We start from the raw sequence: 25,135 nt of genomic DNA, 5'->3' as shown, positions 1-25,135 counted from the left end.
TCCCTTACTTAGGATTATATGAGTTGAAGATTTTAAAAAATAACTTATCCTTAGAGTGGCTTTAATATTTGAAGGCATGATTCCCAGTAAGAAATTCATTTTTATTTTACAATCCAGTGTCCTAAAGGTAAGTGATGCTCTCTTAAAAATTTTCTTTTCCATTTCATTCTATTTCATGAAAAACATACTGTGATCCTCTAAACTGACTTGATGACCTACCAATGGGATGCAAACTACACTTTAAAAAACACTGATCCTCCATACATTCTAGTTTTCTTTCTTTTCCTCCTTTCTAGCCACTGGCTCCAACAAGTGTCCTAAACCCAAATCACACCATTACTACTCACTGTTACCTCAACTTCTGCTTGGGCGTCTTCTTCATTTATTATTCCTTGATGAGCCAAAAGAAATGGTAACCAGATTATTATTTACTTCTTCCCCTGTACCCATATAACACTTCATTTGTTTTTAAGAATCATGCATCTCTTTGCAATATAGATTATGAGCTCCTTGCTAACAGGAAATAAATGTTACTTATCTGTTCCTAGGAATATAGAATAAATTTTAATTTATTATGATAGGGAAAAAGGAGAAGAGGTCTGAGGACAGAACTTGGTGAGCATCTAGGGCTCTGCTATGGCATCCCATTGTTCACTTCCACCTTCTCTATATGCCAAAGCTTCCACAGAAAATTCTTAAAGTTACAATCACTGTCTCCTGGTGTCTGGGACACAAAGAGTAGGTCACCAAGTTTTCATACACAGTGACTTGAGTTTTTTCATGGTGGGAGGAAGGAAAGTCTGAAATGGGATAAAATAAATTTGAGGAAGAAACTAAAATGTGTCTAGGACTTAGTGCTAGGTAAAATAATAGAAACTTCCTACACTGGCCTCTTTAGATTGCTAAATGATGGAATCTAATAAAGGCAAGGCTGAAATGAAATACTAGGACAAGTATTCATTTTAAATTAGTAAAGATTATTTCAATTTTTTCAGACTCTGAAAAACTTTTCTCTGATGGAAATGACCCATGGGAACAGTGACATTCTGATACCATGCATGATGCACACTCTCAGGAAGTCTGAGTTCCATGTCACATTAGACTCTGTACAGATAAATAGTTTCATCAGACCTGTTAGCCCAATTAAACTACTGAAGTTTCTAATGGCTTTCTGTCCACTTTGTAAATCATCATAAAGAATATTAAGTCAATCAAATACATTTGACACTATGTGATTTGTGGGACAACTGAAAGCATGGTAGTAAAATGTATGGGAAAAATGAAGATAAAAGAAACTGTGAAGGGGACTAGAGTTCAATGGGTTGCAAAAAATGAGCCTTAGGTAATTTTTTCCTCAGGAAACACTAGACTCTCAGCGCAGAGGAAAGACCAAAGCTTCAGAGTCTAAACTCAGGTCTACTGTCAGGCCCAGATGTCCTAGGATGATTTGCACCGGTGGTCAAGATGGTTTGTGTGACTTGTGTTCCTTACCCTGAACCTCAGTTTACTTATTTTCAAATGAGATAATTGAACTTTTCTTTCTTACATCCTTTCTAGCTACAGTGCTTGATAATGCTCTGTCCTTAAATCCCTTTCTCTTCAATTTTTAATCTTAAAAATGGGAAATGTGTTTATAAAGTTCTTTGATGTCCTTTAATGTTATTCAACATGAAAACAGTACAATTCACTGGGCCTAAATTTTATCATTTTCGTTTTGCCTCAGAGGCCAAGTTTTATGAGAGCCCTAATTTGCATACACCAGAAGCTGATTTAATAAAAATGAAGGGGTCCTTTTTGGAAATAAATGAAAAGTGGGGGGAAAAACACTTTCCTGCAAGAAAACTATGAAACTAAACTTAGAAGGAGTCAGATTGTTCTGAGGTCTAAAAAGAGCCACGGACTTAATAGTGCTGAGAAACTGGTCCTGGCTTTTCATACACTGAAAGTATACATTTCTAATGATAATATCCCAAATCTCTGGCTCCTTCACCCAACACTTATTGTACCATTTGTACCATTATTTTATGGCAATAAGACAAACTGAGGAGGCAGAGGACCATCTGTCCTAGAACCATGCCTTTGGAGACAACTCTAGTATATGGGATATTTTAAAACACACTGCTTAAAGGGAAAACTACTGAATATCTGAAGAGGGGCCAGGGTGGTCCTCAACTGCGTTTGCTCACTGCAGAAATGACAGACACACCAAACTAGGGTAGGAAGGAAAAGAGGAGCTATTTATCGGCAGGAGACCGGAGATACAGTCTCAAATCAGGTCCCCCCTACACACACAAAATACAGAGATTCTAATATTTTATACCATCAGGATGCTAATGAATAATTGGGGCAGAGCTGGACACAGGTTCCTTTTTGGGTGGGTATCAAACTAGGGTGAGTAACAAAGGCCATGATCATTATCAGAGATCAAGATTCTAGGACAGGAAGGTACAGAGATGTGGTCAGTCACAAGGTGTCCCATACGGATATCAAACAGGAGGGTGGAGTGGTTATACACAAGGGAGAGGCTAAGTTTTGTGTAGCCATAAACAGGAATGAGACCTGTTTAGAATGACTATAATAATAGCAGTTCTAGGCTAAATCCAGCCAGTTTCAGCAATTTCAGATATTATCCTTTTTCTATTTTTTATAATATAAAGGAATCTATATAATTCTTAACCCTCGGTTACAAAGGTTCAGTAAAATGCTATACTGGATTTTTCTAGTACTATACATCATTTCTCAGACATAAAGGATGTGATATGAATTGGCTTTTCTCATTATTGGTCAAGAAAAAGAAGTGTAAAATCAATGAGGAAAAAGACTGACAGATTGAGAGACTGCCGTCTAGTGTAATATGATGAGGAGAAAGTTTGCCAATGGGAAATTCTTTTAAAATTGTCTTCTTGATTGTCAAAAACTTTCATTCACCTTCTCTTCATAATAAATAATCTCTCTGATAGAATGCTAAAGTTTTGACTTAAAATTTTATAATTGTACTGATAACAACAGCTATTTCTTGATAACGTATCATTGTGTCAGACATGGGGATTACAAAGATGAAAAAAGAAATAGTCCATGTTCTTAGAAAGCTTACTGTCAGTGGATATAAACTGTTGTGGTTATGACAAAAATAACAATAATCATGATTTATTCACTTAAACCAGCCAGTTGCCAACATACATCAACTGCCAAAGTTCCTTCCATTTCACCAGATACTCTGACTGTGAAGTGATCTTGCTTGGTCTGTGCTTCAGCTCTCAAAAAATAATGGACTAGCAGGAATTCAGACAACAGACAGAAACATTAAAACAACTCTAAGACTATCTACAGTCCATACACAAAAGCTATAGTCAATAATGAAAGAGTGTAATGAACCAAAGTCAAAATGAAGAAATCATCTGAATCACCTTTCGTGTACTCTGTTGCAATAGGACAGTGACTTTCTGAAAACCATGATACAGTTTACCTCACATCCAGCGTTCCAGCAAGGACTCAAGGAGTTTAATGTTTGGAAGTATTTACATTTAAGTGTTTTAAGACTCTCTAGTGAAAAGACCTTGCAACACATTAAACTGCAAAACTTAGGAAGACAGTATAAGCCTCTGGATTTCATTACTAAAATGTACATTTAGGTCTAAAGCAATAATAATAATTTTGATGATAATAATAATAAAAAAAACAGATTGATTTTCCTTCTAGTATTTCACAACCTTTGAGTGCAGCATTAAAATGCTTTTCTTTTTCCTCCCACCAAGTACAAGCTTCTGTTTTCTTACCCTGGGCATCTGAATCTTTTATATGCTCAGTTTCCATTCACTGCCTGTTATTCAGACATTGAAATCCCAAATGTTAATTGTTCTTCCAAGTACATTGACAAAACAGCAGCTAAATAAGGGTAGACCAGACTGTGGTAGACTCTGACATGCATTTATGGAACAATGGGGCTCTGAGAGACAGCCTTGTAGCTCACGGGAAGACATAAGATATGCTATTTTGACTGTTTCATAGCAGAATGGGGAACACACGCACACAAGGAAATTATGCATTTTACTTAGTTTTGCTCAAAGTCCTCAAGAGAAAAGAATCTTATGATGTCACCATGAACTTTCTCATTCTTTCCTTTTCCACTGCCACAAAGGCTAAAAATGTCTAATGACATCACACAGAAAAAGGGACTCTATTTGGATTCCATAAGAAACCTTCTGTTATCTTCAATGAGAATTGTACAAAAAAGCAAGAATCCTTCTTGACAGGATGTATGTCACTGTGCTGATGCACAGTGGGTGACACCCTCCCTAGTGCATTTCAAACCAGCCAAAAGAAAGGATTCACAATTTAGCTTGGATTAAAAAAAATACTGAATATTGTGCCCAACTTTTTTCTTTTTTTAAAAGAAGGAAATCATTTAAATTTGTGTATCTGTTCAGAGACATTCAAATCTTTACTCAGGTCTGGTTACTATGTTACTAATGTTTTTGTCCTTTTTTGGACTGGTCACAAAACACACGGAGGAAGGTATAGAACGCGTCTACTTACAGGAATTCAGTGCGGCTCAATCTTTTGTTTTTAAGGTGCAGTGATTTCAGTCTCTAAATGTAACTTCAGGCAGTCTGAAAAGAAACAGGTTAAAATCTCTTTCAGTTATAATTGGTATTTCAGATTTAATTAAAAATTAAACTTTCATAATGTTTCACCATCCAAAGCAATGCATTATCAGTCAAGCGTGGCCTTTTTTTTTTCAGTTAAGGGAAAAAAAAAAAACAAAAAAACCTCTTTCCAGAGTAGTTTTAATGAAAAGAAAAGAATCTAAAGAGGAAAAAAAGCAATTCTGAAACACAGAATATGCCTCAATGTTAAGGATTTCATAATGATATGACTAGAAACTCTCAATTTTAGCTATAGTTTATCTGATTAAAAAAAAATCCGAAACAACAATTTCACAGCCTAAAGTTGACATAAAATGCTAATTTCAGAGAATAAAGAAGAAATTATATGGATCTGAATACACATGTCAAAAGGAAATTATGACTTCAAATGAATTGGAAAAATTGTTAGATCTACTACTTTCAAATGCCTGAATCAGTGATGGGGCAGATGGTAAAGTGGAGGTAAACGAACATATTTAGCAATACAAAATGCCCATTGCAACGTATTCTGGTCTTAGTGTGCCCCACTTCACTTCATAGTATAAATCTTCTCACAAGCAGTCACTGATATCTGAAGCAGAACAGGAAGACTATCAGGATTTGAACCAGACCTCCAGGTTTAAATAACTGCTTGTACTTATTTTTAATCTTTGAATTAAGAGTTGTCATTAAATCTCTAAGTATGTCATAAATATCTGGGCTTAAAATGTCATTTATTTTTCGATTCTGTCCTTTATACAACCCCATCTATAGATAAGATAACATTTAAACATGCAAACACAAGATCAATTCATCTCTATTTTTAGCTTCAAATAACTGACATGACAGGCTTTAGAAAAATATTGCTTTTTATGTAAAATGGAGATGATATAATTATCTTCCTTTTATATACTACAGAGCATGGCAATACTTTATATATATATATATATATATATATATTTGTAGCATGAAGAGTGGTATGTTTATGTACAACTTCACACTAGGTCAAAGTAAGATTTTAGTATCTCCACATATGAGAGCATGACATAAATCACCCCTGAAATTCCATATCTAGTTCTTACTTGTGAATTCTCTTTTTTTTTTTCCCTGAAATGTATGGAGAAATGTTTTGGGTATTGTGTCTATTTGATGTACATAAATTTTACATGCAAACTTCCTCACTAAATCCACCCTCTGAATGAGATTGGTTAAAAAAATCATTGACGTTGTCTAACTAAACTTTTCCCCTGATTCTCACATGCCTGGATTAGACTAAAAATGCACCAGTATAAAGACAGAAATTATGGAGGCGTCACCAGGGACAACTGAATGAGAGGAGGGGAGTACACATATTTCCTTATAAGGCAACAAAACATTCATAAAAGAAACTGATAAAAATAACTTGTGCTCAACAATTATATGAAATAACAATAATTTCTGATAAATGATTCAGAAATAGAAAAACTGCCTGCCTCTAGATAAATTTTATTACCAGCTAGTATTGTCCTGCTCGCCAATCAAATAGTGAATCATATCTACTGTCTTGTTCAGACAAAAAAAAGGTGATGGAAATTAGGCTGTATATTTACAGGTAACTATTTAACTGGCAACTAGCAGTTCAAGTCCATCCATCAGATTTCCTTTTTCTCAGTCCACCACATGTTGAATGACTTGAAATATAGGTTAAAATAATAAAGACAATTCTATGAATAGACAGGTGGTCTACTAAGTAACATGCTCCCCCTCCCCTCATGAAATTCCTTCTCCTCTTTGACCTTTCTTTTCTCTTCATTTCTGTCCGTTTCTTCCATACTTTCACTTTCTTCCTTAATTTCTTATCCCCACCCCCCTTTAGTTTTCTTTCTTGGTGAGGGTAATGAAGCTCAAAAGTAACATCTTGTCATCCTGTTAAGGGAAACTTGGTCACAACTACTCTTCCAGATGACAAAATCATTCTTAAATGTCTGCTTCCTAATCCAAAAAAAACAGTGCAGTTGAGAAAATAGAGATGTAACATCATTTACCACTACCAACACTACCACTTTTAATTCCCATGCTGCATTCTTCACAAAGAGGACTGAAGTTTATTTACATTATACCTAACCTCAAAAGGGACCACAAATAAGACTAATAATAGGACCATTTTGTGGCACTTGGGCAAACGGCTGGGCAAAACAGATGGATCTTACTTTGCGCCAGGACTCAAAAAATACAACTCACTGTTGGCGACTACATATCTTGGCCCAAAGATGGACCTGGAAGTTGGACCAGTTGTCTTTGTTATGAATACTGCTCCCCTTTCAAATCTGCTTCATGAACAAATCATTTTCTCTGTCTCTATGTAATGGGGTTAGTATTGGGTAGAAACCACGTGGAAGAAGAGTTCTCAAGGCAGTAAAATGTTCTGAGGGCATGTTGGGTGAGATTAGGGAGCAGAAAGTTAGAGTCAGGCCTTAATTTTAGCATTACTGTTTACCTATCCAAATCTTTTTTTTTTTTTCCAAGTTCAACACTATACCCTGAACCTACTTTTAAAATAGTAGATTTTCAGAGTATGTGCCATCAATAAGAGTAACTTGTTCCTGACATTTTAGATTCTAAAATCTGTTAAAAATTTCAAGTTACCCAGCTCAATTTCAGGCATTATTAAAATTGACCAGTAATGTCAAACTTCTTTAATCAGGATGAAACTATGCGCAGTTTCATAGATTATAGTCAACACCCAGTGATGCACTAGGAAATGGCTCAGTAATAAATGCAAATTATGAAACCCTAAAGAATTCTTCCCTTGGTAGAGACCCTTTTGCAAAAGTGTTGCACATTTTGTACTGAAGATTCTGAAAGGCTTTCCAGAGAAGTAGCAAATGCATTATATTATAGTAATTTACCCTGCAAGTCACAACGCCCAAACAAAGCCCCTAAGCAATAAAAACTAAGGAAGGTGGGTAGAAACTATAGAGCTTAACGTTGACTAGGAAGAAAGGGTTGCTTCTGACCACACACAGACCTTTTAAAATCCTCACATAGATAGCACCAGATCACAGAACTTCATGGAGAGAACAACAAAGCACTCAGTTTAGGAGGTCTATGCAATGCAAATGCAGACACTTCTCTTGCTCTCCCAAGGATTCAGCACTTATTCTACCTTGCTTGGATTAAGGCTTATTTATTTATATTTTTTTATTAGAGAAGTTGTGGGTTTACAGAACAATCAAGCATAAAATATAGGATTTCTATATACCACCCTATTTTTAAAACCTCTCATTCATGCACAGCATTCATTACAATTGATGAAAGCACATTTTTATAATTGTACTATTAACTACAGTCCATGGTTTAAGCTTTAGAGAGTTCACTCAACTCTCTAAGATTCGTCCATTCTGACACTGTTTGGACTTGCTTTTTATGAGTCAAACTTGTCTGTGCTCAGCATAGAAAATCAATTTTAGTACTTTCATTATTTCTTTTAGTTTTATATTTCCTTTTTTTTTTTTTTTTTTTTTTTTTTAAGGAGGTACCAGGGATTGAACTTGGGAAAACATGTACATGAGAAGTAGATACTCAACTGCTGAGCAACATCCACTTCCTATTCATTTTTTGAAATACTATTATTATAGAAAATTTCAAACATATACAAGAGAGCATAGTAAAATGAATTCCCATATATCAATGAGCTATAGTAAATTTTGTTATATCATACAATCTATAAATGTTTTAGTATGTATCACTAAGAGATAATGACTTTTTAAAGCATAACTAATTATCATTGTCCTACCTAAAATATAACAGTGATTCTTTAATGTTATTAACTATCCTATGTTCAATGATTGACTTTTAACTTCTTTTTTTCCCCACAGTTGGTTAATTTGAATCAGGATCTAAACAGGTCCACACATGAATTTTGAATGATTCTCCCGTTTTTTAAATTTTAACTTTTTGTTTTTGGAATACTTTTAGATTTAAGAAAAGTTGCAAAGATAGTAGAAAGAGTTGTGGAACGTTCCTCAATTTGGATTTGCCTGGTGTTTTTCCATAATTAGAATGGGATTATCATTATGGAAAAGAATGCAAAAAGGTGAAGAACGTTTCTCACAATATCATGTCAGGGGGTACTTGCTATCAACATGACTTATCACTGGTGATGTCCACCTTCTTAACTTAACTTGATTAAGATGGTGTCTGCCAGGTTTCTCTTCTCTTAGCTTTAATAAATATAATTTCATTTTAAGCACCTTATTTAGGTATAACTTATATACCATTCACCCTTGTTAAATGTAAAATTCAATGATTTTTAGTAAATTTAGAGTTACGTAACCATCACCACAATCCAGTCTTAGAACATTTTCATTGCTCCAAAAAGATCCTACATAACCTTTTGCAGTCAATTTCCAATCTCAGCTCAGTCTTAGGTAACAACTTTCTGTCTCTACAAATTTGACTTTTCTGGACAATCTATTTGAATAGAATCATACAGGATGTGGTCTCTTGTATCTGGCTTCTTTTCACTTATCATAATATGCTTGAGATACATTCATGTAGCAGTAGTCTGTTCCCTTCTATTGCTGAATATATTTCATTATATGGAAATGTCACATTTTGTTGATCCATTTACCAGTTGACAGACATTTAGCTTTTTTCCCAGTTTTTTATTATGAATAATGCTGCCTTGAGCATTCATGTATATATATACCTCTGTGTAGACATGCTTTAATTTTCAATATGTTTTAATTTCTAGAAGTGGAATTGCTGGGTCATAAAGGTAAGTTTATTTTAATTTTTAAGAAACTACCAGAGTCTAACTATTTCTTACCAAATCTACCGTAATCATGCTCCCCATGGTTCCTTTTCTATGTCTGATTTCTTTGGTCATATTAATTTAAGGTCCAATCTCTTTCACTATGGGTACACTTTAACAACATCTTCAAAGGTGCTATTTATGAATGGGTTCAAACCCATAGAACCAGGATTGGTATCTGAACATGCCTTTTGAGGGGAAGATGATTGAATCCCCAATACCATTCTAGTAGGTATGAAGTGGTATCTCATTGTGGTTTTTTCCCCAAATAAAATCTATTGTTGGCATCTTAACAGATGTTAACATTTCCCGATTTTCCATTTTACTGTATATTTTGCCACAGAAAATGGTTAAGAAGGCTTTCCTTTTTCTTTATATATCCTTTATCTTGGTGTGTACACTCTTGAGGACGGTCAGCCAATATTTGCTATTTTTTCTCAAGTAATTTGTTTGGATCTCTTTGTTTGTTCCTGTTTACCAGTTATGATTGTGTTATGATTTTTTTGGAAAAAATATGTTTTTGCTTTACTCTTGTTAGATGCAATACAAAAAGTATATACTCCAAACTCAAGTAGGACTTTTTAAAGAGTAAATTATTTGTTTGGCTTCTTGTTAGGAGGTTCAGATTAGTGACCATGAAACTAGGTTACATGTACATGAAAGCATTTAAGGTAAAAGTATAAAGTTCTTGTAGTGTTAGTTTTTCTGATTTATTATGCCAGTTAGTTTACAAAGAGATGTTATTTTATGCTATAAAAGGTATTTTAATATTTCAAGTACTTATGAAATTAAGTACCCTACAAATTATTTCATAAATATCTTTTGTTCAAATTGTGGTTTTAATTTATTTCCCCTAAGGATCAATGAATTTTATGAGATTATTAACCATTTTCTTATATCTTCTTTGGTGAAATGTAGATTTAAATATTTTACCCAAAGTTTATTTCACTTGGGTTGTTTGTCTTATGATTAACTTGAAAAGTTCTTTACATATTATGGATAGAAATCCTTTATCAGATATACCATTTGCAAGTCATAAACTTACAAATATTTTTCCCAGTCCATGCCTAGTCTTTTCTTTCCTTAGTGGTGTCTTTTGAGGCACAAAAGTTTTTAATTATGTTAAAGTTCAAATTATGAAGCTTTTCTCTTTTTCATAAAATGCTTTTGGTGGCAGATCTAAGAATTGTGTCTAAGCCAAAGTCATGAAGATTTTCTCCTATGTTTCCTCAAAAAGTTATATTGTTTTAGCTCTTACATTTAGATCTATGGTCCAATTTGAGTCAATTTCTGTGTATGCTTTGCAGTAAGGTCTAAATTTACTTATTTGCATAAAGAGATCTAGTGTTCTAGCAACATTTATGGAAACGACTGTCTCTTCCCCCATCAAATTTCCTTGGGACCTTATTCAAAATCGATTGACCAAATCTGAATGCCTTTAAAGATCTTTCTACTCTTTTTTTCTTCCCTTGATTATACTGGATAGATAGAACCTCCAGTACAACACTGAGTAGAAGATGCAAGAACTGACAACCATGCCTTGTTCTGAATCTTAGGGAGAAAGTAGTCAGTCTATCATATTAAATATGATGTTTTATTGTTATGATGCTAGCTGTAAGTTTTTGATAAATGCCCTTAAACAGGTTACAGAAGTTTTCTCGCATTGCTACTTTGTTGAGAATTTCTATCATGGATGGATGCTGGATTTTCTTAAAAGGTTTAAGTGTGTATCCTTTAAGAAGGTTATGTGGTCTTGATTTTTTATTTTTTTATTTTGGTAATATGTATACAATTAAAAATTTCCCACTTTAAGCACATTCAGGTATGTAACTCAGTAGTGTTAGTTACATTACAATATTGTGCTACAATCGACATCATCCATTATCACTTTTCCATTAGCACCAAGAGAAATTCTATATCAATTAAACTTTAACTTTCCATTCCCTAGCCCTCCCAAGGTTCTGGTAACCTGTATACTAGTTCTGATTCACTGAATTTGCTTTTTCTAACTATTTCATATCAGTGAGATCCTACAATATTTGTCCTTTTCTGTCTGGCTTATTTCACTCAATACGATGTCTTCAAAGTTCATCCATTTTGTCACATGTATCAGAACCCCATTCCTTATCATGCCTACAAAACATTACACTGTATGTATATACCACATTTTGTTTACCCATTCATCTGTTGATGGACGCTTTACCACTAACAATGAATGTAAGTTCCTGTTTGTCTACATACCTCTAACACTGCTATTTTTTAAAAAAATTTTAATAGTTGCCATTCTACTGTGTTGTCATGTGGTATCTAATTGTGGTTTTCCCCTTAATGGCTAGTGTTGGGCACCTTTTCATGTGCATTCTGGCCATTTGTCTAACTTCCTTAGAGAAATGTCTATTCAAGTTTTTTGACCATGTTTTGATTGGATTGTCTTTTTGTTGTTGAGCTGCAGGATTTCTTTAAAGATTATGGGTTTTGAAATATTTCTTCCCATTCAGTAGGTTGTATTTTTACTTGCTTAAGTCTTTTCATGAGCAAAGGTTTTAAATTTTGATGAAGTCCCATTTATTTTTTCTTTTGTTGCAAGGTCTAAGAATCATTGCCTAACATAAGATCCTGAAGATGCCTCCCTGTGTTTTCTGCTAGGAGTTTTATAGACCTGGTTCTTATATTCAGCTCTTTGATACATTTTGAGTTAATTTTTGTATATGATGTGAGATAGGGTCCCCCTTCATTCTTTTGCATAGAGATTCCCAGTTTTCCCAGAACCATTTTTGAAATGACTGTTCTTTCCCAATTGAGTTGACTTGGCCATGGATATAAAGATATATTTCTGAACTAACAGTTTGAGTCCACATATATCTGTCCTTGTGCCATTACCACATTATTTTAATCATTGTAACTTTGTATGAAGTTTTAAAATCAGGAAGTATGAGCTCTTTCAATTTCATTTTTCTTTTTAACACGTTTTTGACTATTCAAGGCCCCTTACCCTTCCGAATAATTTGATGATTGGCTTCTCCATTTCTGCAAAGAATACTGTTGGAATTTTGCTTGGGACTGCACTGAATTTGTAAATCATTTTAGATAGAGATGATATGTTCTTGGCAATATTTACTCTTCCAATCTATGAGCATGGAATGTCCTTCCATTTATTTAGGTCTTCTTTGATCTTTTTAGCAATGTTTTGAAAACTATAGTTTTCTGTGTTTAAGTCCTTTATGACTTTCATTAAATTTTTTCCTAGATATTTGATTCTTTCAGTTGCAAATGTAAATGGAATTTTTTCCTAATTTCCTCTTCACATTGTTCATTAGTAGTGTATAAGTTTTGCTGAATTCACTTATTAGCTCTAGTAACTTTGTTGCAGATTTTTCAGGACTTCCCATAGGACCATGTTGTCTGCAAACAGGGAAAGTTTTACTTCTTTCCAATCTGGATGCCTTTTATATCTTTTTCTTACCTAATTGGTCTGGCGAGAACTTCTAGTACAGAGTTTAGTAATGGTGGTAACATTGGGCATCCTAGTCTTTTTCCAGATCTTAGAGGGAAAGCTTTCAGTCTTTTACTGTTGAGTATGATATTAATGGTGGGTTTTCATATATGCCCTTTATCAGGTTGAGGAAGTTCCCTTCTATTCCTATCTTTTGAAACATTTTTATCAAGAAAGAATGCTGGAGTTTTAAAAATGCCTTTTCTTCATCAATTAGATGATTATGTAGTTTCCCCCTTTGTTTTGTTAATGTGGTATATTATCCTCATTGGTTTTCTTATGTCGAATCACCCTTACATACCTGGGATATATCCCACTTGATCATAGTGTATAAGTCTTTTAATATACTGTTGCATTCAGTTTGCTAGTATTTTGTTGAGGATTTTTTTGCATCTATATTCATAAGGGATATTGGGCTGTAATTTTATTTTCTTGTGGCATCTTTATCTGGCTTTCCTATTAGGGTGATGGCCTCATAGAATGACTTAGACAGAGTTCTCTGCTCTTCAATTTTTTGGAAGAATTTGAGAAGCATTGGTGTTAATTCTACTTGGAACATTTGGTAGAATTCACCTGAAGCCATCTGATCCTGGGCTTTTCTGTGTTGGAAGGTTTTTGATTACTGATTAATATCTTTACTTGTAATTGGTCTGTTAAGATCTTCTATTTCTTCTAAGTCAAGATAGGTTGATTGTGCATCTTTACTAATTTGCCCATTTCATCTAGGTTGTCTAACTTGTTGGCATACAGTTGTTTATTGTATCTCTTATGATCCTTTTTATTTCTGTTGCATCAGTAGTAATGTCTTCCCTCTCATTTTTTATTTTAATTATTTGTACTCTTTCCTTCTGTCAGTTTAGCTAAGGGTTTGCCATCGCAAAGAATTAACTTTTGATTTTGTTGATTTTATTATTTTTTTGTTCTTGCTTTCATTTATGTCTGCTCTAACTTTTGTTATTTCTTTCCTTTTGGTTGCTTTGGAATTAGCTTGCTGTTTTTTTCCTAGTTCCTCCAGGTATGATGTTAGGTCTGTGATTTTAGTTCTTTCTTCCTTTTTAATATTTAAAAATAGTTTTAGGAGGTACTGGGGCTTGAACCCAGGACCTCATAAATATGAGCAGGCATTCAAACACTCAGCTATACCCACTACCCTCTTTCTTCTTTTTTAATGTAGGTTTTTAGGGCTATAAATTTCCTACTCAGCCTTTCTTTTGATTGTATACTTTGGATGCATTGTATGCTTTATTAATATGAATCAATAAAATTATTTTTAAAAAGAGTGTATTGTTTAACCTCCATAAGTTTGTGAATTTTTCAGTCATCCACCTATTATTGATTTCCAGCTTCATTCCATTGTGATGAGAGAAAGTGCTTTGTATAATTTCAATCTTTTATAATTTATTGAGACCTGTATTGGAGCCCAAAATGAAGTCTATCCTGGAGAAAGATTCATGAGCACATAAGAAAAATATATATCCTGGTGTTTGGGGGTGCACTGTCCTGTATATGTCTTTTAGGTCTAGGCCATTTATCAAATTTTCCAAGTTCTTATTTCCTTATTCATCTCCTATCTAAATGTTATAACTTTTTAAAGTAAAGTGGCATATTAAAGTATCTCACTATTATTGTAGAGATATCTATTTCTCTTCAATTTTGTCAGGGCTTGCCTCATGTATTTTGGGGCAATATGGTTAGGTGCATAAATATTTATTATTATTATTTCTTCTTGGTGGGTTGACCTTTTTATTAATATATAGTGTCCTTCTTTGCTTTTTAAGCAAATATGTTATTTAAAAGTACCATTTTTTAAATCCCTTAAAGTTCCTTTTTTCATTGTAAAAACAACTTATTGAAGTACATCATTCATACACGAACATACAAAAACAATAACTATATAGTAAAAGTTGTGAACTTACAAAACAAACATGCATAACATCATGCAGGGCTTCTATACATCACTCCACCACAAATACCTTGCAATGTTGTGAAACATTTTTAATAAATTATGAAATAGCACTGTAAAAGTATTAGTACAACTATAGTCCATATCTTACATTTGGTGTATTATTTCTCTAACTCACCTTATTATATTTTTTGTTTAATCATAAATTTATCTAAAGTATAATGAGCAAGCTATACATTCATCATTTCAATCAATATTAGAACATTTTCATTACTCAAAACAAAAAAACAAAAAACAAAAAACCGTATAAACAAGCAAAAGCCAAGACAAACCACTCTATACCCACCAGTGATTACAAATCCTATGATGTGCTTTCACCATTTTTATTCATTTCCTAACATTTACAAACAAGTTTTTACCAATTCTGCACAGACTAAATCTCAGCTGTCCATTCTCTAACCACATTCTTTTCTCTAGTGACTTATATTCTAGCTATTAACTCTCTAAGTTTGTTCACTACATTTAGTTCATAACAGCAAAATCATACAGTATTTGTTCTTTTGTGCCTGGCTTGCTTCACTCAACATAATGTCCTCCAGATTCATCCATGTTGTCATATACTTCATGTCTTCATTTCTTCTTACAGCTGTGTAATATTCCATTGTGCAAATACACCACAGTTTAATTATCCATCTGTCAGTTGACAGACACATGAGTTGCTTCCATCTTTTAGCAACTGTGAATAATGTCACTATGAGCATCAGTGTGCAGATGTCTGTGTCACTGATGTTAGTTCTTCTAGGTATATACCTAGTAGTGGTATTGTGGGGTTACATGGTAGCTCCATATCTAACTTTCTTAGGAACCAAAAAATAGATTTCCACATTGGCTGTAGCACTCTACATTCTCAGTAACAGGGAATAATCACTCTTATCTCTCCACATCCTCTCCAACACTTGTAGATTTCTATGTCAATAGTGGCCATTTTGGTAGATGTGAAATGATATCTCGAATAGCTTTGATTTGCATTTCCCTAATAGCCAGTGATGCTGATCATTTTTTCACTTATTTTTTTCACCATTTGTATTTCTTCTTTAGAAAAATATCTGTTCAGGTGTTTTGCCCATTTTTTAATTGGGTCATTTGTCTTTTTATTGTTGAGTTGTAGCATCTCTTTATACATCGTGGATATTAGACATCTGTCAGATGTGTGATCTACAAAATATTTTCTCCCATTGAGTAGGCTGTATTTTTATCCTCTTCAAAATCCTTTCAGGTGCAGAAGTGTTTAATTTTGAGGAGGTCCCTTATCTAATTTTTTTTCTTTTGTTGCTCATGCTTTGGGTACAAGGTTTAAGAGACCCCTACTTTCTACAAGGTCTTGTAGCTATTTCCCTACATTATCTTCTGGGGTTTTTATGGTCCTGTCTTTCATGTTTAAGACTTTGATCTATTTTGAGTTGATTCTTACATTGGTAAGGAGATAGAGGATCTCTTTCATTCTTTTGGTTATGGATATCCAGTTCTCCCAGAACTATTTATTGAAAAGACTATTCTCTCCCAGAAAGGGGGAATTGGTAGACTTACTAGAAATCAGTTGATCATAAACATGAGGGTATATGTCTGAACTCTCAATTTATTCCATTGATCAATGTGTCTATCTTTATGCCAATATCATGCTGTTTTGACCACTGTATCTTTATAATACACTTCAAGTTCAGGAAGCATGTGTCCTCTGACTTCACTCTTCTTTTTCAGGATGTTTTTGGCTATTTGGGACACATTTTCTTTCCAAATAAATTCATTATATGACTCGTCTATTTTCTGTAAAGTAGCCTGTTGGTGTTTTGATTGGCATTGCATTGGAAGTATAAATCAATTTGGTTAGAATTGACATCTTCATGATGTTTAACCTTCCAATTCATGAACACACGTCCTTCCATTTATTTAGGTCTTCTTTGACATCGTTTGGCAGTTTTTGTAGTTTCCTGAATACAAATCCTTTACATTCCTGTTTATTTGAGTCTTTTTGTTGTTATTGTAAATGGAATTTTTCCTTGATTTATTTATCAGCTTGCTCATTACTAGTGTATAGAAAAGCTACTGATTTTTGTATGTTGATCTTCTACCCTGCCACTTTGATCAATGCATATATTAGCTCTATTAGTTTTCTTGTAGATATGTTAGGATTTTCTAAATATAGGATCATGTCATCTACAAATAGTGAGAGTTTTACTCACCCTTTTCCAATTTGGATGCCTTTTATTTCCTTTTCTTGCCTAATTCTCTAGCTAGAACTTCTAGCAGAATGTTGGGTACAGTGGTGGCAGTGCGCATCCTTGACTTGTTTCTGATCTTAGAAGGAAAGCTCTCAAACTCTCCTGTTGAGTATGATGTTGGCTGTGGGGTTTTCACATATGCCCTTTATTATGTTCATAAACTTACCTTCAATACTTATCTTTAGAAGTGTTTTTATAAAGAAAGGATGCTGGATTTTTTAAAATGCCTTTTCTCCATAGTTGAGATGATAATGTGTTTTTTTCCCCTTTGATTTGTTATTGTGATGTATTACATTAATTGATTCTCTTATGTTAACAAACCTTGCATACCAGGTTATAAAACCCACTTGAAGGAAGCGGATGTGGCTCAAATAGTAGGGTACCTGCCTACCACATATGAGGTCTTGGGTTTGATTTCTGGTGCCTCCTAAAATAGATGAGCAAGACAGTAAGCTGAGACAACAAGATGACACAAAAAAATGATGCAAAGAGATGATGCAATGAAGAGACACAACAAGGATACACAGTGACACAAAACAAGCAGGGAGCAGTGTTGGCTCAAGTGACTGGGTGCCTCCCTCCTACATGGGGGGTCCTGGGTTCAGTTTCTGTACTTCCTAAAATGAAGACAAACAGACACAGTGAGCAGACAGCGAGCACAAGCAACAGGGGGGATGGGGAGAAATGAAAAATAAATCTTTATAGAAAAAAACCACTTGATCATGGTATATAGTTCTTTTAGTAGGTTGTTGGGTTCAATTTGCAAGTGTTTTGTTGTGAAATTTTGCATCTTTCCTCATTAGAGAGATTGGTCTGTACTTTTCTTGTAATATCTTTATCTGGCTTTCATATTAGGATATTGGCTTCATAAAACATGCTGGGTAATTTTTCCCTCCTTTTCAATTCTTTGGACATGTTTAAATAGGACTGGCATTATTTCTTCTGGAAATGTTTGGTAGAATTCACCTGTGAAGACATCTGGTCCTGGACTTTTCTTTGGTGGAATATTTTTTTATGGTTCTGTGGCAGTTTGACATTATTTGTGAACCCCAAAAGAAATAAGGATTATATTTGTTAACTGGTCTGTTCCTCTGGGTGTGAAACCCTTTGATTATATTAAATTCAAAAGCTTTATGTTTACTTGATTAAATCAAGATTAGGGCTTTGATTTAACCAAATCATTAGGGCAACTCAGGGTTGTGTCCCTACCCACTTGGTGGGCTACATAAACGGACACTCAAACAAGGAAACAAGCAGATAGGTGAGAAAATAGAGAGAGCTCCATAGACATGGAAAAGGAGAAAACTTACTTGCTTTGATTCTGTCCTCCAGGAAAAGAGATGAGCCATTTTTCTGATAGTTTATAGCTGACCTTGTGAAGAGAACAGAGCAGCCAAGCCCAGAAAGAAACGAGCCCTCCAGCCTACAGTGAAGACTGGAAGAGCAGCCCATGGAGCCTTAAGAGGAAAGAGGAAGGCTGAACACTCAGATATTGGCAGCCATCTTTCTTAAACACGTGGCAACAGACATTTGGTGAGCAAAGCAACCTTGAGTTGGGCTCTTTAGGGCCTTGTAACTGTAAGCTTTTACCCCAAATAAATACACTTTATAAAAGCCAACAGATTTCTGGTACTTTGCCATCAGCACCCCTTTGGCTGACTAATACAAACTGATTCAATTTATGTACTGTAATTGGTTTGTTGAGTTTCTATATTTCTTGTAAAGTCAATGTAGATTGTTGGGGCATTTCTAAGAATTTGTCCATTTCATCTAGGTTGTCTAATTTGTTGGCAAACAGCTCCTCATAATATCATCTTATGACCCTTTTTATTTCTATGGGGTCAGTCATAAGGTCCCTGATTTTATTTATTTGTATCTTCTCTCTTTTTTTCTTTGTTAATCTTGCTAAGGGTTTGTTGATTTTATGGATTTTCTGAAAGAACCAGCTTTTGGTTTTGTTGATTTTCTCTATTTTTTTCTTTTTTTTTTGAGGTAATTGGGGCCGGGGATTGAACTTGGGATCTCATATGTGGGAAGCCGGCACTCAAACACTGAACCACCTCTGCTTCCCTGAGTTGGTTTTCTCATTTGTCTTGCTTGCTTGTTTGTTTTGGAGGCACTGGGATCCAAACCAGAACCTCCCATGTGGGAGGGAGATGCTCAACTACTTGAGACGCTTCTAGTCCCTCTCTATTGTTTTTTCTTCTCTCTTTTTATCTTTGTTAGTCTAGCTAGTGGTTTGTCAATTTTGTCGATCTTCTCAAAGAATGAGCTTTTGGTTTTGTTGATTTTCTTTATTTTTTTTCCTTCTCAGTTTAATATTTTCTGCTCTAATCTGTTTTTCTTTCTTTCTGCTTGCTTTTCCTAATTTCTCTAGTTCTTCAGTTAGATCTTTTATTTTACCTATCTCTTCTTTTTAAATATAGGCATTTAGTGCTATAAATTTCCCTATTGTCATTGCCTTCAATGTATCCCATAAGTTTTGATAAGTTGTGTTCTCTTTTTCAGTTGTCTCAAAATATCTACTAATTTCTCTTGAAATATCTTCTTTGACTCACTGATTATTTAGGATTGTGTTTTTAGCTTCCATGTATTTGCAAAAATTTCCCCTTTCCTGACTATTATTCATCTCCAGCTTCATTGCATTTTAACTGGAGAAGGTGCTTTATATAATTCCAATCTTCTTAACTTTATTGAGATCTGTGTTGTGGCCCAACATGTGATGTCTAAGGATTTACTGTTAAATAGCTGTGTGCTACCACTGTTCTTTGACTCTTGGTTCAACTTGTTCTAGATATTTAGGAGGGGTAAGGACTCCGTAATAAGGTGCAGGCCAGTTTCTAAGGGCCTTGGAGAGGCGGGACATTAAAGGCATCTGATTGCCTCTTATTTATTATTATTTTTCCCTTTTCGTGAACTTTTCTGGTCTGACAGCAGATGGTGCTCTTTAGACAGACCTCTCAGCTCACATTCCAGGTGCTAAGGGGGAATCTTTCCAGTGTACTCCTATGGCAGGAGGTATAGGAGCAATGTCCTCAGTGCTGGCCAAGCCTCACAAATTTCTCAGAAGCTATTCTTCACCCTTGGATTGCTGCACCCTTCCTCCCTCTGCCTCCTCAGCAACCACCTAGGTGCAGTAAGGAGGATGTTTAAGAGGGCAAATTACCTTTAGCTACCAGTCAACTCTCAGTGTAAACAATGTTCTGGCACCACCTGGCCTGGAAGCATATGACCCCTCCAAAGCAGAAGACCAAGTTCGCTAGCCAAAATCTGAATTTTCTGTAGGTTGTGTCCCTCCCTCTCCCTTTTCTTGGGGAAAAGGACCCTTGCAACCCACTCAATCCACAGCCACTGCAGTGTACAGCTGCTGTAGTCTGCAGACTGCTTTTAATGTGCTTTTGAATTCAGTTTACAGGAATTTTGTTGAGGATTTTTGCATCTATATTCATTAGAGATATTGGTATGTAATTTTCTTTTATCTGGTTTTGGTATTAAGGTGAGGTTGGCTTCATAGAATTAGTTTGGTAGCATTCTTTTGTGTTCAACTTTTTGGAAAAGCTTGAGCAAGACCGGTATTAGATCTCTTTGAAAGATTGGCAGAATTCACCTGTGAAGTCATCTGCTCCTGGGCTTTTCATCTGTGGGAAGTTTTGGATGATTGTTTCACTCTTTTCACTAATGATTAGTTTGTTGAGGTCTTCTATCTCTTCTAGGGTCAGTGTAGGTGGTTCATGTGTTTCTAGGAATTTGTCCATTTTGTCTACATTGTCTTGTTTTTTGGCATACAGTTTCTCATAGTATGTGGTGTTAATAGTAATGCTCCCCCCGCCCCATTTCTGATTTTATTTATTTGTATCTTCTTTTTTTTTCTTTGTCAGTCTAGCTAACAGTTTGTTGATTCTGTTAATCTTCTCAAAGAAACAACTTTTGGTTTTGTTGATTCTGTTGTTTTTATGTTCTCAATCTCATTTATTTCTACTCTGATCTTTACTATTTCTTTCAGCTTGACTGGGATTAGTTTGCTGTTCTCTTTCTAGTTCTTTCAGGTGTGCAGTTAGATCTTCAATTTTAGCTGTTTCTTTTTTTTTAATGCAGACATCGAGGGCTATAAATTTCCTTCTCAGCACTTCTTTGTGGTGTTCCATAGGTTTTGTGGTCTCATTTTCATTTATCTCAAGATATTTGCTGAATTCTCTTGCAAGTTATTCCTTGACCCACCGGTTATTTAAGAGTATTTTCTTTTTCTGACTCTTGTTGATTTCCAACTTTATTCCATTATGATCAGAGAAAGTGTTTTGTATAATTTCCATCTTTTAAAATTTATTGAGACCTGTCTTGTGACCCTGATCTATCCAGGAGTACGATCCATGATCCTTTTGGGGTGCAATGCTCTATAGATGTTTTTTAGGTCTAATTCCTTTATCATATTATTAGAGCTCTCTTTATCATATTATTAGAGCTGTTCTAACCAATACTGCGAGTGGTATATTGAAGTGTGCAATTATTATTGTAGAGACATCTATTCCTCCCTTCAGGTTGAGTGGTGTGTCTCAGGAATCTTGGGGAACTCAGGTTAGGTGCATAAATATTTAGTATAGTTATTTCTTCTTGGTGAATTGCTCCTTTTATTAATATATAATGATGCTCTTTATCCCTTATTACAGTTTTACATTTAAAATCTATTTTGTTCAATATTAGTATAGCTACTCCAGCTCTTTTTTGGTCATAATTTGCATGGAATATCTTTTTCCAACCTTTTGCTTTTAAAACTGATTATGTGCTTACATCTGAGGTGAGTCTCTTGTAGACAGCATATAGATGGCTCATTTTTTTTAATCCATTCTATCAGTGTATGTCTTTTGATTAAAGAGTTCAAGCCATTAACATTTAATGTTACTACTGTAAAGGCATTACTTATCTCAACCATTTCGTCCTTTGGCTTTTTTTTTACTATTGTTTGTCTTTTTACCCTTTAATTTACCCTTCTTAATAATCTCCATTTCTACACTCTTCTCCAAGTCTTTTGCCCTTGTTTTTTCCTTTCGGGTTGGAGCATGCCCTTTATTATCTCTTATAATTATGGTTTGGTAACATATTCTATCCATTTTTGTTTGTCTGTGAAGACTCTGAACTCATCCTCATTTCTGAAGGACACTTTTGCTGGATACAGAATTTTTGGCTGGGAGTTTTCCTCTTTCAGTACCTTAAATTCATCATACCACTTTCTTCTTACCTCCATGGTTTCTGACAAGAGGTCCACATAATCTTATTGAGGTTTCCTTGTATGTGATGTTTTGCTTTTCTCTTGCTGCTTTCAGAATCCTCTGTTTATCTCTGATATTTGTCATTTTTTCCCCAAAGATTTATTTATTTACTTTTCCCCCTTCCCTTCCTCCCACCCTGCTGTTTTCACTGTTTGTGTTGTCCTCTCTTCTCATTTTCTCTCCTCTAGGATTCACCAGGATTCGATCCTGGAGACCTCTAATGGGGAGAGAGGTTCCCTGTCAATTGCACTACCTCAGTTCCTGGTTTCTGCTGCACTTCACCTTGACTCTCCCCTTGTCTATCTTTTGATGTGTCATCATCTTGCTGTGTGACTCACTTGTGTGGGGCACTGGCTTACCACACGGGCACTCATATGGGCATTGGCTTACCATGCAGGAATGCTTTCTCTTCTTTTTCACCAGGAGTCCCCAGGGATTGAACCCAGGTCCTCTCACATGGTAGGCAGAAGCTCTATCACTTGAGCCATATCCACTTCCCTGTCATTTTGAATAGTAGCTTTCTCAGGGTAGGTCTATGCAGATTTATTCTGTTTGGGGTGCATTGTCCTTCTTGGATATTGATATTTATGTCTTTCATAAGGGTTGGGAAGTTTTTGATCATTATTTTGTCAAATACTCTTATTGCCCTTTTTCCATTCTGTTCTCTTTCTGGAACATCAATCTGGTTGGTGGGCCCTCAACTGCTTGAGCCATATCTGCTATCCCCTCTAATGTATTTTTTTCTTTTTTCCTATTTTTTTCCCAATGTATTTTTCATCTCATCCATTGTGTGTTTCATTCCCATAAGTTCTATTACTTTTCTTTGCAGGCTATCAAATTGTTCTTTATACTAACCTAGTGTCTTCTTCATGTCCTTTATCTCTTTAGGCATAGTTCCTTTCAATTATTTGAATTAATTTAGAAGAGTTGCGTGCTTAGCATTGATTAACTGGCTTAAATCCCATATCTCTTCAGGATATTTGGTTTGTTACTTTGGCTGGGCATCTCTTCTTGTTTCTTAGTATGGTTTGTAATTTTTTGCTGATGTCTAGGCACCTGAATATGTTGGTGAATTTACTCTGATGGCCTATTTCCCTCTCTTGCCGGTTTTTTTTTAACAGCTCTTTTTGATATTTGGTTCAATTTAAGTCTTTAAAATTGCCCATCTTAACTTATAAAAATCGGGCCTAGGACTCACTAATGTATTGCAGATTCTTCCCCCAGGAGTTCAGGTTAAGAAAGGTCTAAAAGCAGTTTTTCTCCATGCAATTTCTGGATTGGCCAGCAGATGGCAATTTTCTGTTCACCTTTCCATGGAAGTATTTCTCTCAATCTCTGCTTTCCTGTATTTATGTCTGGGCAGAGTCAAGATTCAAAGCAGCCTCTGCTGGTTGAATTCACTGAAGAGATGCCCCCTAACTCTCCCTCTCTTTTGCCTTGTAACAGCTGACAGGGAAGAAGAGGCCTGCTCCCCTCTCAATCAGCTGCAGTGAGCCAGGTGTTTTCTCCTACCTTAGTATCTTGTGGGTGGGGGAGGGGATCCCTTCCTGGATGCTACAGGCATTTGATAACACACATTTGCTTTTTGGGGTTCTTTGTCTCTCTGTCCCTTGCCCTTCTGAGAGTTGTATAGTACTGTCCTGGTCTGCTGACCCAAAACGCAGATTTCTTGGGTTACTTTTCGCCCTTTCTCTGACGATTTTTGTGAGACTTGAGCCCTGTCTGCCTACTCTGACACCATCTTCCCAGAATTCCTTGCAGACTGCTTTTGTTCTGAGGGGGTGGGGAGTGCCAGCTGCTGCTTCTGCAGCTTTACTCACAGGATTTTCCAGCCAGCTGAGAATATTTTCCTTTGCCCCTCTCTTTTCTGGGTGGCATTTCACCTTCCCCTGGTGCCATGAGCCCCAGAGCAGTCCCCCAGATCTCCACCTGTCCTCAAGCTATTTTTTCTGGGAGAGAAATGATCTCTCTGCCTCTCTAGTCCTCTGTCTTCCCAGAAGTCTCAAAAGTAACAGTTCTGTACTTAACATATATTTTATCTGATATTGGAATATCAACCCCAGATCTCCTTGGGTTACTATTTGCATGCATTATCTTTTCCCATCCTTTCCCTTTCAACCTATTTGTATTTTTGAGTCGAAGGTGAGTCTCTTGTAAACAACATATGGTTGGAATGCACTTTCTTTATCCATTCTGCCAATCTGTGTCTTTTGATTCGGTAGTTTAACCTATTAATATTCAGTGTTATTACTATAAAGGCAGGATTTACTTTAGCTATTTTGTCCTTTGAATCCCCCACCCCCAACCCCGAGATGGATAGATGGATGGCTCCCTTGTCTACTTGTTGTCTGCTCATTGTTTTTTTTTTTTTTTCTTTCATTAGGAGGTACTGGGAACCGAACCTGGGACCCCTCATATGGAAGGCAATCACTCAATTGCTTGAACCACATCTTCACCCTGCTTGTTTTTGTTTTTTCTTGTTGTCTTGCTTATTGTTTTTGCTCTATGTCTGCTCATTGTTTGTTTTTCTTCTTTAGGAGGCACCGGGAGCTGAAGTTGGGACCTCCCATGTGGGAGGAAGGTGCTCAACTGTTTGAGCCACATCTGTTTTCCCTATCCTTTGATTTTTTTATGTCTTACATTTTGTCTCTCCTTTCCTTTATTGCAGTCTCCTTTTGTGTAAAGTTGATCGTTTATGATGTAACTGATTGATTCCTTTCTCATTTCCATTTATGCATCTATTAACATACTTTCTTTGTGGTTACCATGGGGTTTG

The 25,135-nt window shown here is 35.4% G+C and overlaps 1 protein-coding gene across 40 annotated transcripts in view; it reads right to left on the bottom strand.

Annotated features, from left to right (window-relative positions):
• The window catches only part of ZBTB20 (zinc finger and BTB domain containing 20), a 900,898-nt gene that overhangs the window by 516,153 nt on the left and 359,610 nt on the right, over positions 1-25,135 (bottom strand). For all 40 annotated transcript variants that reach the window (XM_071214788.1, XM_071214799.1, XM_071214789.1 and 37 more), the window contains one exon: positions 4,537-4,610. The gene's annotated coding sequence lies outside the window, so the exon portion shown is untranslated. The remainder of the gene's footprint in view (positions 1-4,536; positions 4,611-25,135) is intronic.

The sequence above is a fragment of the Dasypus novemcinctus genome, chromosome 4 (genome assembly GCF_030445035.2).
Source record: "Dasypus novemcinctus isolate mDasNov1 chromosome 4, mDasNov1.1.hap2, whole genome shotgun sequence".
Lineage (NCBI taxonomy): Eukaryota > Metazoa > Chordata > Mammalia > Cingulata > Dasypodidae > Dasypus > Dasypus novemcinctus.
The sequence above is the reverse complement of the archived record's forward strand: the minus strand, read 5'-3'. Positions and strand labels throughout refer to the sequence as shown.